Source organism: Oculina patagonica, chromosome 6, assembly GCF_052425735.1.
Source record: "Oculina patagonica isolate OP01 chromosome 6, crgOcupat, whole genome shotgun sequence".
Classification (NCBI taxonomy): Eukaryota; Metazoa; Cnidaria; class Anthozoa; order Scleractinia; family Oculinidae; genus Oculina; species Oculina patagonica.
Genome location: NC_135763.1, coordinates 19,440,102 through 19,454,674, shown reverse-complemented (window position 1 = coordinate 19,454,674; position 14,573 = coordinate 19,440,102). Strand labels below are relative to the sequence as shown.

The window sequence follows — 14,573 nt, the reverse complement described above, 5'->3', positions numbered from 1 at the left end:
CTGGTGATAAATGTCATATAAAATAGATTTTATGCCGACACAAATTTCATCAAATTTAACTTTTTGATACAGCAAAGGCATTTGAAAGATTTTTGTGACACTTAAACTTCAGTTTACAACCATCTACGTTTGTAAACCGGATGAAACTGAACGGTTTAGAAAAAATATTTTAATTTTTTACCATGTCGATCACAGCAAGATCACGTTTACAGCGATCATATCATACCGCGGCACAGCTCTTTCAATGTTTCAAGTGTTTTTAACTGGCACAGATTAAACCCTTCCGCAGTTAAGTTATAAAAAAGGCTTTGCTTCGCCAACCGTCGTAATAAAACACCATAAAAATAAAAGGTACAAAGCTTTTATGTTTAGCGAGCGGTACAAATGATGTGACGTATGTAGTTTGTGCGCGTGTAAAATTAATTTCCGAAAGGGCACAGGCTAAAAGGGCTGTAAACCATTCAGTTTCATCCGGTTAACAGATGCAGAAGACTTGAAATTAAAGGTTAAGTCTCACAAGTCTGTAGAAATTAAAAGTGAAATTTGAACACATTTGTGTCGGAATAAAATTTATTTTAATATCGCCAGTTCATTCACGTGTTCGCTCATGCGAAACGTTCGAACTTTGGAACCGGCGGGGAAAAAGGCTTTGTGAATCGCATTTCGTTACTTTACCCTCGGTCTGCATTTTACCCCTGGTCTGCAGTCTGCAGTCTGCATTTTACCCTGACCGGTCCGCAAATGTCGATCACAAGTTCATTTCAATGCATAGGAAAAGATAAAAGCGACATAAGTCTCAAATCTGGAGTCCTTTAACACAGAAGAACTGACAACACTGCAACAAAATAAACCAGGAACAGATCAACAGTGAAGGCAGACAACCCGTTCTTGGGTTTGGTTCCTTTTTCTCCGAACAGTTTTTCCACCAGCTTGTCATTTGGGTTGGATTTGGCATCTGTTAAATTCAACTGCAAGCAATCGGTTTCCTTGTAGACAAAGGTCGTTCCCCATATACTCTCGCAAAGATCTTTGCCACTGGTGTAATAATCGCTGAAATTCCCACATGGCTGTTTGCACGTGTTAATACCACTGGTCCAGTTGAACCCGGTCGCCCAGTTCTTAGCACAAGTCAGGTCCTCTTTGCAAGCTTCGAACCAACCATCACAGAAACTCGCACAAATCGGGGCTTTCAACATTGCCGATTGATACTGGGGATTCTTCCAGAAGATCGCGTTGTGTGAACAGCGGTAGAAACACTCTACGTCGACCATGAACGCCTGACATTTGCGACTCAATGTTTTGTTGCACGGAGTCCACGAGAAATTGCCGATTTTTCTGATCGGGTAGCTAGCCAGCTGTTTGGTGAAATCACTTGTGCAACAGGAATCGCTTTTGTACGCTTGACACGCGGACATGGACTCCTCAGCGGACGGTGCTTCCTTGTGCTTTTCACCAGGCAGGCATTTGTCTTGTCGTTCAAGGCACTCGGTGCTCACAACCAAGGCCGAAGTAAAAATTAACACTGCTGCAATCTTCATGATCTCTTAGAGGTTTTAAAAACCTCTCTCTTACCAGCTGGATTTTACAGATAGATATTGTAGATATTGATTCCGCAACAAGACTATTGTCACGCTGTGACCATGGGACGTTTGCCAAAAAAACGTCACATGGGAAGGGAAAAAATCAATCAATCAATCTTATAACACAGGAACCCCAAGCTCTATGGGAGATATACGGTAGACTGTGTGACCTTTGTTCAGCGTTGTGTGAGTGTTGTTAATTGAGCGTCACGGCGGCCGTTAGGTAACAGCGAAATTATAAGGATTTGTATGGGAAATAACGATTCCTGCTTTAATTTAAAAATGCGAACTAGTTTTCAATAAAAAAAACCCTACCTAAAGTCCTCTGTCTGTTTTTCTTTCTCCTATATATATACCTTGATTTGATAAAAGGTGGCTATCGGGCTGTTAAGGAATGTATGGGGTTTCATTTTTTTTTTTTTTTTTTGAGGATACGGAGAATTGTTCGGCTTTCTTCCAATGAAATGTCGCCCTGTCTAATGTAGTGAATGCAATCTTACTTTTTTTTTCTCCCTCCCTGTCTCCCCCCCCCCCCGTCTCCCTCCCCCTAGAATTACTTGTGGTTAGTCTAGCCCAGTCTCTAACTCCAACCCCTCTCTTTCATTTGAATTCTAGTTGCGCGCGCTAACTAGTAGAACAGTTGTGATCTATAGCTGTCTAAAGGAAGTTTGCCGGAGGACATCATTAAGTCCCGTGAAGGTGAAAGTCTTACGATTTGCAAGTTGTGCGTCGGCTGTTATCGTACCTCAAACCGAGCTTTAGGCGGTTAAACACAGATAACCGGTCGGCTCGTTTTGCCAGGTACAGATAATGTTGAGCTTGCTTTAGACAGCAAAGGTCTTTAGCCACATCAATTAGGACTCGGAACTAGACTATACGGGCTGATTTGAAGGCGGTCATAACGATATTTGGCTTGAACTTTACCGTGGCTAAAGACTTAGTTTTTTACTTTTGAAGTTTGGGGAGCGGGCGTTGCGCGCTCGACGACATTCAAATACATCCGGGACATTGTCGGTTATTTCTAAAAGAAACATGTCGGAGTGGATAGCCAAGGAATCGCTTCAAGCGCTGATGTGAGTACATACCTTATTGTTACTTATTTTCGCGGAAACTTAATTTCGCGAAAATGGAACGGGCATATTTCGCGGGACTTGATTTTCGCGATTTGGCCAAAAATACGTAATTAACATTAAAAATACAATAGAAAACGTTTGAAATAAATTTTCGCGGGTCTTTAATTTCGCAAAAAATCGCGAAAATCGCGAAAATTAAGTCCCGCGAAAATAAGTAACAATAAGGTAGTTTTCTTTTTCCCTCAATTTTAGGCGTTCTCCGCCTAGCTAACACTCATAGTTCATAGTTCTCTGTGATTCGCTAGTGGGAGGCGATGCGATCGTGTGCATTTCCGGCCGCGACAATGCAGTTGACAATTGAGATAACACATGCCCGCTTCCTCAGATATTTCGCCTGATTTGCTTAAAGTTGAATCGAATGTCGATGTAGAATGCTTTAGTTCAGTTTATTTGAGACGTGCATGCTTTAAGAAAGCTACAGTTCAGCTCTCCGCCGAGTGTTTTCTTATGTCTATCTTGGTATTAATTTTGACTCACATTTCAAGTTGTAAACACTCTTAATTAAATTGATAGAATTCTTGATTTAAACAAAATGCCGTATATGCAGTCTTTTTGGTTTGGTTAAAAAACACATAAACTAGAGTACCTTACGTTAAACTTGAGCTAAAATTAGCCCTCATTCAGCGTTCGTTACAGAAATAGGGCTTCAGAACTACGGTGTCATGTCAAATTTCGGGAGACACCTTTTATCAAATCAAGTTAGATATATATAGAGAGGAAGGCAATGGAACTATAACTCACTGGAATCCTGCTAAATCGCTCCAAAAACCACATTATTATGTAGGGTTTTTTTTATTGAAAACTAGTTCGCATTTTTAAATTAAAGCAGGAATCGTTATTTCCCATACAAATCCTTATAATTTCGCTGTTACGCAACGGCCGCCGTGACGCTCAAATAACAACACTCACACAACGCTGAACGAAGGTCACACAGTCTATATCTTCCATAGAGCTTGGGGTACCTGTGCTTATAATTTACGAAATACGCATGGACAGCGGAGCATTTTTCCAACTGGGGGGGGGGGCTGACTAGTGACTTGAAGTGGGGGGGCTTAAGAGACTCTTCTCTTATTAATTCTTTATTTTTCTGTAAAAGTGGGGGGGGGGGGGGAGGAACTAAAGCCCTCCGGCTCCGCCGTCCCTGATACGAGGAGATAAAAAGCAGTGAGCATGTACAGATGTAAGTCACTTTCTATCAAAACAGTGCCTTCAGACTCTGTCACTCTTGCTCGGGCTCTTGCTGAACCCTTAAACAACATTGCTCTCTTGTTTTCCTAACATCCGATAGATCCCAGTTACGCAGTGATACCACACGTCGAAACAAAACAGAGCTGACTGTTTGAACAACATTTGTGATATTTTTCTTCCGAATTGTGACATACTACGCTATAATAATAAATAAAATTCCTTATCAAGAATAACCGGAACAGAAAAGCTCAGGGCAGGATATCTCCCTGCAATGTTGATAAATAGCATTCAAAACTATATTCACGGTATACCGTGATCTACACCCTTTATATAAATGTCCAAAACTTTGCCGCCGGTGACGCCAACTCGCCTGTGGCTCGTGGCTCCACCTAAGGTTTGAACATTTTATGAGTTTGGTCGATTTGAAGCCTACTCCTTTGGTTCTCGAATCCCAATCACCAACATTTACGCTCACCGAAAGCGAAAAATAAAACCTTGTTGTTATGTACGACAGAAAACATAAACATAAGCGCCGAAGCACAGGCTCAAGGGTGTCTGCACATGAATACGATAAGGGTAAGCGAACGGAAAATCGAACGGCGAAGCCACGTGCTGCGAATAGCGTGGGTGCAAGAAGGAGAACTGTTTTTCCGGTGTCTGCGACACTCGCTACACGTCACGTTACACGCTTTACTCGCTACTCGCTACACGCGGCTCGAGGCCTAGCCGCACCTATTGTACACCTAATTGAAGAAATGTTGACCGTGTAAAAAGCATAAACCATGAACGATAAGATCGAATGGCATTCTGGGTAGACAGCCTTGGTAAGCTTAGTAATATTCCTTTTATTGATGATCAAGATATTTTCTTCTTTTGCGGCCTTAAGAGCATGATAAATGCAACCTGTCATATCATAAGGTTTATTTTGTCTCAGATAAGGATTATTTTTTCCCGACTTCCAAGTAAACATTTGGGGCGCATCGTTCATTGCTTATGCTATTCACAGGGCAACGTTTCGTCAATCAGGTATATTGGGTATATTGCCTGCTTGCTATTTGTGCGTTCGACTCCACGAATATTTAGAGTAAAAGAGAGACTCGGTGTCTATATGAATATTGGCACAACTACTGACAGACCCACTGGCAGGCATACTTGTGTCCTGCGGCTTTTGATTTTCTAGTCTGTTTAATTGTCTGACTCCTCTCAGCTTTCGTATGCACGACATAAAAAGCAATACAGCATTTGGGTTCGACGTAGGAGAACGCAAGCCTAATCAGGAGTCTATACCCCTAGACCAAGTAAATTTAAAATTTTTAGGTAGTGCACTATCATTGCCCCTCCCCTCCTTGACTTTGGCGAGGGTCATGCAACCACATTGCAATTGTGTAGATGTCATGCACTTCAGCTGCTGTTGTTTTCACATTGTTTGTTTTCAGCTTTTGGACATTCGTACGCGCAAACGCAACCTGTTTAGTGTGTCATTGTAAGAAAACTGAGACTACTAAAGCGCAAGGGTAACTTTGGGACTAAGGTCACCCTTCTGCTTGTAATCAGAGCCTAAGAGTTACCCTAAACGAAAATAAAGTTAATTAAGCTTTTGTCACGATTAATAGGAAAAATAATAAAAAATGCGTACCGTTTACTACTAAAGGCGCTACTGACTGAGCCTTCCCAGGATGTTTTTTATTGAAGAACGATACACGCACAAGTTAAACAGATGTTTCGGACGGTCCTCTTTTACAATTGTATTTTTCTTGAATTGAAGCAATAATTATTATAAACGTTAATTGCAAAAATGCAAAAATGGCACCGAGCTCAAGGAGTAATCTGCATAAAAAATGTGAATACCCCACGTTGTTAGTAACAGAAACACTTTCTAGTTGGGACAGCAGACTGATTGGTTTCTATTCCTTGGTTGGTTACAAGTGATTTTTACGGGGAAGCTCATTGTTTGTCGTGAGAATTCAATTGAAATTCGCAAGACAGGAAATATACTTAAAAACTCAACAGCGCTCGTCATAATTACGTCAGCTGTCACAAACTGTGGTAAACTGTTACTCTATGGTTGGCCGACTGATCTTTGTTTTTTCTGACATAGTAGAAAAGCGGTACTTTTCAGAACGAGGTCCCCTGCGTTTGGCCAAACTGTTTACGGTATTTATGTGCAGAAACTTATCACTTTTCTCCAAATTGGGAGTATTTCCTTGCCGAAAACAAACTTCAGAATAGTGCCCTTGTGCGTTCACTCTGCCAGTAGTAATAAGGATATTTTCTTTTGCACGGAAGAACAGCTACATTTAGTTTAACGTATATTTAGATTTAAAGTTACAAGCATCTGCTATTCGACATTACGTTTACAATTGTTTACACTTATTTCCACACATCCCGTTATGTCAGGTAGAAGTCAATATGTCTAACAATGGTTGGAATGGATCATTTGTAACGTAAGTACTCTACGTTGGGCCGTATTTTAGTAACCTTTTTAAAGAGATGGAATATATAATTGTGTGCAAAAGTTGTTCTGGGTGTAAGGTGGATATGCCGTATCAAAGAAGGACCATTTTGTAAAGCTATATGATGCCTGCAATTCAATATAACACTACTGTCATCAGAAAACTGAGGCAAGAATCTCAAATAGCAGTTTTAAGTATTGAGACTTGTCGCTTTTAGTCTATAACAGGCATATGGTACAATCTTTTAATCTTTGTTCTTCTCCATATGTTGTCGTACTTCTCACTATCCTTTGTTAGATTGAGTTAAGGCAATTAAATTTTAAATAAATCAAGTATGAAGTTGGCTCTTAAGTTGAGCGAGATAAATTGTTTTCTCAGCCCAAGAGCTATAAAACGTATCACATGATCTAATTGTGTGTAAAAGATGTTCTGGGTGTAAGGAGGATATGCCGTATTAAAGAAGGACCGTTTTGTAAAGCTATATCTTATAGCTACAATTCAATATAACACGGCGGTTATTAGCCGGAAAACTGAGGCAAGAATCTCTATAGGCACTTTTCAGTATTGAGGTTTGTCACTTTCACTACTTCTTAGTATTCATATCTTGTCGTACTTCACGTCCCAGTATCCTTCGTTAGAGTTATTTTAGTTAATTTAAGATGATCAAGTCGAACAAATAGCTTGTAAAATATAAGTTGAGCAAGAAAAATTGTTTGGCTTCAAATATACCAGTTTTTTTAAGTTTATTAGCCTACGTGTTACAAAATGTATCAAATGATTTCAAGTTGAAACACTGGGTTTACAAATGACGTCACAGGAGATTGTCGTGAAAATGGTGTTATAAGTTTGGTCCGTTGAAGAGATATGACATTTGTCAACGGACCAGACTTTTAACATCATAGACTAACAACAACTTTTCACCTGACTCTGAAGATGGCATCTGCTCAAGTTGTCGAAATTAATTATAACGTCAATTGAATTGTCGAATTCGTGTTACATCCCCTCTAAAGTGGTCTGTATTCCGAGAAATTGTGACAAACGAAAAAGGTTCCATGGAAGAAGAAAAATCACTGCTTTGTTAAAAGTTAAATTTCTTGTGCGAAATGAATGAGCCCGCTTTTAGGTTTGCCTAAATCTTTATGTTATTTATTGATGGAGGAAACCCCAGTTCAGCTGCGGATTTGTCGTTTTGTCGTTAATTTTCCATGGAAACTATGATTTGGACAGGCAAGTTATTAATTTTGCTGCTTTTTAATTTAAATTCTTCTCTTTACAGGAATAATTGTCACAGAAGCGTGGATCAGCCTTTCATGTTGTAAACAGAGTATACTTGCTCACCATGATACTGCTTCTATTGCTGATAATGTCAATGAGGAATCATGCTGCCTTAGCTGCCAAAGGTTCGTAACATAATTGTTTTTCTTCACCAAAGAACAATGTCTCACAAAACCCAATTTTACTTGTTTGATTTATTCCCAACCCTAAGAATCAGGACCGCTGGAAATGGGTGTTACTAAGGGCGTCTTTCGATTGACTCAGGCACGGCGGAGCCGGGGGGGGGGGGGGCTGGCGGGCTTTAGCCCCCCCCCCCCACTTTTACAGAAAAAATAAAGAATTAATAAGAGAAGAGTCCCTTAACCAAACCCCCCCCCCCCCACCCCTTTAAATCACTATTCAGCCCTCCCAGTTGGAAAACTGTCCATGTGACTGTATCCGGAATATAAATAACAATTGAAATGTAGTTCGGAAAATCATTGATTTAGGCGTGTTTGCCTGTTATATCTGCCAAAACGTGCTAACAACTTAATAACACGTGATGTGTTTTGTGTTCTAGTGACTTTAAAAAATTCTTATACGACGCAGTGGAGACAAAACGCTTCGAATATTTTTCAGACGTTCATATCAGGATCGTGTGTTGATTTGATCATGCAAATGAGAATTCTGCCATGTTCAATTTAATGCCTTTACCTTTGTCTAAAATCTAATGTGTTAAGTGTTAAGTGCAACTGTTTTAATAGTAATAACAAAACTCACTGCATGCAAGTTTCAGTCTGATAACATTAAATTTATATGAAAGCTTCTGTTAAAGTTCTGTTTGGCTGTTTAGTTATTGAGTTTATACAACAGTGTTTTACGGTTATTTTGCAATTTAATAGGTGCATCAACATTTTCGGTAACTGATTAATTTTATTACAGCTTATGTGTTCATTTGTTCTGGTGTTACTTTTTTTTTCGTAGAATTCAGAAGACGTAGCTAGCTTTTTCTCGATCTGGGTTTCCACTCAAATGTTATATATTATATTGAACTATATTCTATTGCTTATGATTTTTCCCTACATATTAAAATGTTAGCATTGTTTTTTCTTTTAATAGGTTGTGACTCGTTGATCAACAACTCACTGAAAAGTCCTCGATATCCAAACAGCTACCCAAACAATATGGACTGTACTTATTCTGTTCCTATTCTATATGGCATGGCAATGAACATTTCTTTTGACGATTTCAATTTGGAGGATGATCGATTGTGTAGGTAAGTGACTATGCGAATTGTGAAATAACCCTAACTAAATCCTGATATCTTACAGGTCAGCACCTGAAATTCGTAATCGTGTTTCAACAATGCAAATTTTACGTCTGTTAGCGGGAATGCCCGTGAGCAATTTTTTTCGTACTCTTTTTGTTTAAATAAAATTAAAATATAGACTGAATAATACAAATTTAAATTTAAAAAAAATAAACCTTTACCTACGAAGATGGAACAATGCACCTGTGACAGTGCTGTTGTCGTTGCTGGGGGTGGCAGCCGTGAAGATGATGATGATGATGATGATGACGATGATGATGTAAATGATGATGATGACGATGCTGATGATGACAGTATTTTGGTAATTTCACATTGTTGTTTTGCAGAGAGCAGCCAAGAAATGTACCAAGATTCAAAACGCACGTGCAGAGTTATTGTTCTGCTCATGAAACCTTTTGTTTATTGGCGTTCTCGTTCACGTATTAACACATGCATTATGCATGTGACGTTCGTTTTCTTTGTACATTTTGATTTTCTACAACCACAAAGAAAGATGTTGTTTTACAGCTTTGATTGCAAGGGCTAGAGATAAATTATGAACTACTTACTTCATCCCCTAAAATTAAGAAGAAAGATTGTTGTCATGCAGGGGGGGGGGGGGGGGAGAAAGTCAGCACTTTTCTTTCAATACATAGCAGTGCCTGGAAACGGTGCGACTCTATGTTAATCAAGCCGTTGCTAAGAAAGACGTCAAACCAAAGTTTTGTTTTCTCAGAAAGATTTAAATATCAATGACTGCGTGGGTGTGAAATGCGAATAGTCGCAGTGTTTGCGTTTGCTGTTTTACTCCACTGAGATGTTTTTAGCATTTTAAGGCAGATTTCTCACCTAATGTCTCACGTCACTGAGAATGTTTTGGTGGCGTGGAATAACAAGCAAAAAATTGGTCACGTTTGAAATTTAACAGCCAAAAAATGAGAAATAATTTCAGAACCATTTGAGTTATTTTTAATTAGTATAATTCAGAAGCCGTACTTTTGCCAGACTGGTCACTTTTATCACTGTTTGTTGTTTTGATGTCCGGAAGACTTCAAAGGAACAATCAAAATGCAAATATAGCTATTGTGTTTTGCGCACGGTCAAGACCAAATCATGCGAACTAAACAATGAACTTTGTCAAGTTATTCACTACGCCCTAAGCAACCATTCGATAGCTACTGCGCAGTCTCGGTTGCCTGGCACCGCTATGATTATTATTAACAAAGGAAGTTTCTCCCTTCCCCCCCCCCCCCCCAGTTGTCATGAGAACTTATAATTAAGAAAAGATATGTGACATTGCAGAATCAACATAGTTTGCTGTTGCCCGTTGCATTTCCCAAATACCCACTCCCATGCCCTTTGTGACGATTCTTTACTACATGTACTAGTTTATATTACAGTAAATATGGTTTGTTGCTGTAAGTACAGAAAGCAAAAATATATTATAATCTTATCATATGTTTCTTGCTAGATCTGACTACCTGCAAATTTCCAGTGGATACAGCAGTAAACTGCGTGTGTATTGTGGTCAGAAGACCGGACAGACGGTTCTATTAACTGGAGACAATGTGATGATTACTTTCCACACAAACAGTAAGAAAAGAGAAAAAGGATTCTTGCTATTTTTCACTGCTGTTCCAATTGGTAAGTAAAATCAGAACAGAATTTTGCTCTTCTTAACAAAGGGATGATAATTAATGGGTTAGGTGATAGGGACAGTTAGGTACTTATGGACTTTATGAAGAGAGCCAGTTCACTTTTGGATGGACACGTGTCAATAATTGTGTCATATCAAAACAAAATGATGACGTGGTTCACCTGCCCAGAGCCCGTTTTACTTTTATTCAGCACCAAGAACGCGAACTCTGGCCAAGTTAGATCGATTCAAGCTACTTCCTAGCCTGCGTGCAGCCAACTCTACAACTCCACTGTACGTGGCTGCGGACCTCCGTTCATAAATGCTCAAACCTGATTCGCTGGTAGTCGTAAATGAGCCCTCTGTGCATGCTCAAAAAAATGGTCCTGCCAAAATAAGATTGGGCTGTGGGAAAGAGACTGGGTTCGATTGCAAAATCAGCCACCTTGTGTCAGCCATCCGGTTATTCTTTCTTATTATATACGTACTGAGATTTACTCACTGAAGAGCCGCTAAGTAAATCTTCGTTCGCAAACCGATATAAACCAATCAAATGGCGAGTATCGCTTTTTTCACGTGCGAGAAAAAAATGATACGTCCAATCAGAAGCCACGTATCATGTTTTTTTGACGTGTGAGACGTATCAAGTTGAAGTTTTCAATCAAGGCTGATTGGCGGCGTTTCGCACGCAAGCCATTTCTTGGCGTAGCTATAAAGCTATATTTTTACAATTATCATTCCAACGTTTACCTTGAAACTTTTTCGGTATTCCTGAGAAAAACAAAGGTGAAAAGCCCACGGTTCTTTGGCATAAGAATACGTCGAAAGTCAGAAAAACAAGAACACACAAGATAAAAGCAAAGCGGACAATCAAAACAAAAAGAACCATCAATCAAAACAAAGAGAACCAAAAAAAGAAGGCCGTGGAAGCAAATACAAAGCTGCTGGACGTGCCGTTGACCGATGAATACTTTGAACTGCTTAAGGCTGTTTACGAAAATAACTTGCTTGGACTGTTGGAGTATCTTCGACTGAATTGAATGCGTTGTTCAATGACTTCAGTGAAAATCTCAGTACGTATATAACATGGGCGTAGCCAGCTTTCTGAAGAGTTGTGGCCTGATCGCTCGGGAGGGCCGGGGAGGGAGGGTTCGGGTTTCGGGTCGCTGATCGGACATTTTCCCACTTCTCTTTCCTGTGCTCTACACATATACGTTGGGACAACTGGTGTGATGTGGTTATAAGAGGCACGAATTTGGTTTGGCTCGTACTCGTCTCGTCTCGTCTCGTAGTTCTTGGTCGCTACGTTGCTTCGGCTGCCCATCATCAGTGGAAGTCATTGCTGTATCGTTGGAGCTTCGCTGCTGCGCGCGCAACGACTTTCATTTAGTCAGCGCGGCGACTGGTTCCCAGTTTGATGGTGAGTCGCTTTTCCTGCGCTTTCGTTGTTTTTCCATCACAGAACATGATGCCACGGACTTGTGCATCTTAATATTGTGGCCGTTTGCTCGTGCTGCGGAGGTGCTCAACGAAGCGTTGCCGTGGTGTGCGGCCAGTTTCGGCGAGGATCGCAGACAACGGCGGCAGGATGCCATACACTGAGCCGGTTGTTTCGCGGTGAGTATCCTTGTAACGATAAAGCATTTGGATCCTGCAGGGCGGGGCCAGGAATGTGATCACAGGTGCGGCAGCAGCGTGCGTGCATTGAAAGTTCCCACGTGAAGACCAGGCTGGCTACTGTCGGCGGTGTGAAATAAGACGTCGCGCTATTAAAAAGCCCGAAACGTCTGGAATGCTATTTTGTTAAGTTGGCACCTTATACTCAAACACGAGAACTTTATTTTATCTTTTTATGCTTTAAGTACAGTCCGTCCGGTTTATACTTGCTGAGACTTGATCAATCGAGAAGGGTAGTTGCGATGTTTATGATATTGCTTTCTATTTCGTCTTGAGTGCTTCGGCCACATACTTTCTTGATAGCACATTTTAAAAATACGAGTGGGCTAAAAGTTTGTAGGCCCGGGCCTACGGGCCTATAGGCTAGCACGCCCCTGTATAATAAACACAATACCACATGGAAAGTGCTTTGTACGGAATTTACGCACGAGTTGGTCTGTATCAGAAATCTCAACTCGTTCGCTCCGCTCACTCGTTCGATTTCTGATACTTCACCAACTCGTGCGTAAATACCGTACGCACGCATTCCATGAAGTACAGTATGGGGCCCAGTTCTCGGCCACTTTAGACGTAAACTTGAATTTCTTTCCTCAGAACGACTAAAGAAACTTGAAATTTCTCCCAGAGCTAGCGACATCATTTAGCGTTTTGGTGTAAAGCTATCGATCTGGCAATAATAAATTTGCCCGAGCAATAATAAAAATAAAAGCACCAATTGTGGGCCCAGTTCTCGGCCACCAAAAAGCTTGTGCGTAATTTTCTGTATAAAAAGGCTTAATTAACTTTCACAGTCACAAAACCACTCTGTAAACTTATTTATGTTATGTCGATCCCAAAGTATTTTTATGAGGCTTTGTTTTACTTTAGAAAAGAAGGTTTTTAACGCGCCTAGTTGCTTGCCTATATATAGGTTCTGGCAAAACCGCAGAATTGCGTTGTGTGACCAGTGCATTTAGATGGCTTATTTTGCAGTGAAAAGGTCTTAGAGTTAGGTGTTGTAGAAATAATAGACAAGACAAGAGTCAGCTCAAAACTTAGATATTTAATTGAAAATTATTTTTAAATTTTTCTTTCTTTCACTTTGGCTACAGCAGATGAAAATATATTAAAAACCAAAGCGCTACGCTGTGATAGCGAGCAGGGTGGCCGAGAACTGGCAAATACGCAAAAGTCGAACGAAAAAAATTCGAAGCAAATTAAGACCAAAAAATACAACGCTTTAACGAAAAGTTAACGTAAGCAGAAAGCTGAATTATTCTGCGTTTCACATGCCAAAAATTAATTCCTTTGGTAGGGGCTTTTGTATAAAATACGAATTTAACTACATCCATGAATTTTAAGGAGCCGTCAACAAACAAGTTTTCGGGAAAACAAATTCACCTACCTCCGCTTAAACTCGACGTGTGAGCTTTCTATAGTGAATTGAAGGATCAAACTCAAGATACTTAGAGCACAAGTATCAGTCTATCGTTTGATGGAAATAACTTTTTCTTTTAATTCAACTGGGGCGTGAAAAACCGCGTTGAACACAAAGTGGCCGAGAACTGGACCCGGCCGAGAACTGGGCCCCATACTGTATTCTTTATTTTTAACTTCATACGAAATCGCACAACACAAATTTACAACAGCTTTTTTCGACCAGATTGCTTCGAGATAAAACGCTCCAAATATCGGCCGGCCGGCCCGATGCGTCAATTTGTTTAATAACTGAGAAGTGATATTAGCGAAACTGGTGTTTTGATGGTTTTCAGCATTATATTTGGTTGTAGTGGGAGTTCTTATGAAGTTTCGTTCTGTCGCATGCATTTCTATAGTTTTATTTTTTTCAAGTCCATTTTGGAAAAAACCTGACGTTTTTAAAAAATATGTAAACCATGATAGTAGGCCTTATGTGTGACGTCCATCTGCAAGTTTGTTTCTGGAAGTCCTTAGCTGCAATCATGCAGCATTCGACTGGGGAGAGGGGGGTATTTTGTAAAAGTTTACTTTAAAATCTTGCGATGAAAATGCCGTAAAAACCTCTATGAGAAGTTAATGTGTCAACTACTTTTGTCTAAGATGTTAGGTTTATATGACGTCAAAACTGACCCGTGATTAAATATATAAATAAATACAAAAATATATAACAGGGGTAAGAAAAATGGAAAAACCCAGGAAAGAAAGGTCGAACGTTATTGTCGTTAATTTTGTTTTTGTTTCAATAGGCCGTCTTTCTATGTCTAATAACTCACTGAACAGTCCAGGATATCCAGACAAGTATCCAAACAATTTGGACTTTTTCCATTTTGTTCCTATCCCACACGGCTTGGCGTTGAATATATCGTTTGATGATTTTGAAGTTCA

General features: G+C 40.0%; 1 pseudogene across 1 annotated transcript in view; it reads right to left on the bottom strand.

Moving 5' to 3' along the window:
• The window catches only part of LOC144657519 (riboflavin-binding protein pseudogene), a 3,413-nt pseudogene extending 1,784 nt beyond the window's left edge, over nt 1–1,629 (bottom strand). Inside the window, exon 1 of the transcript XR_013571540.1 lies at nt 1–1,629. This exon is cut by the window's left edge and continues 653 nt beyond it. The product of XR_013571540.1 is annotated as a riboflavin-binding protein pseudogene (transcript).
• Between the last annotated feature and the right edge of the window lie 12,944 nt (nt 1,630–14,573).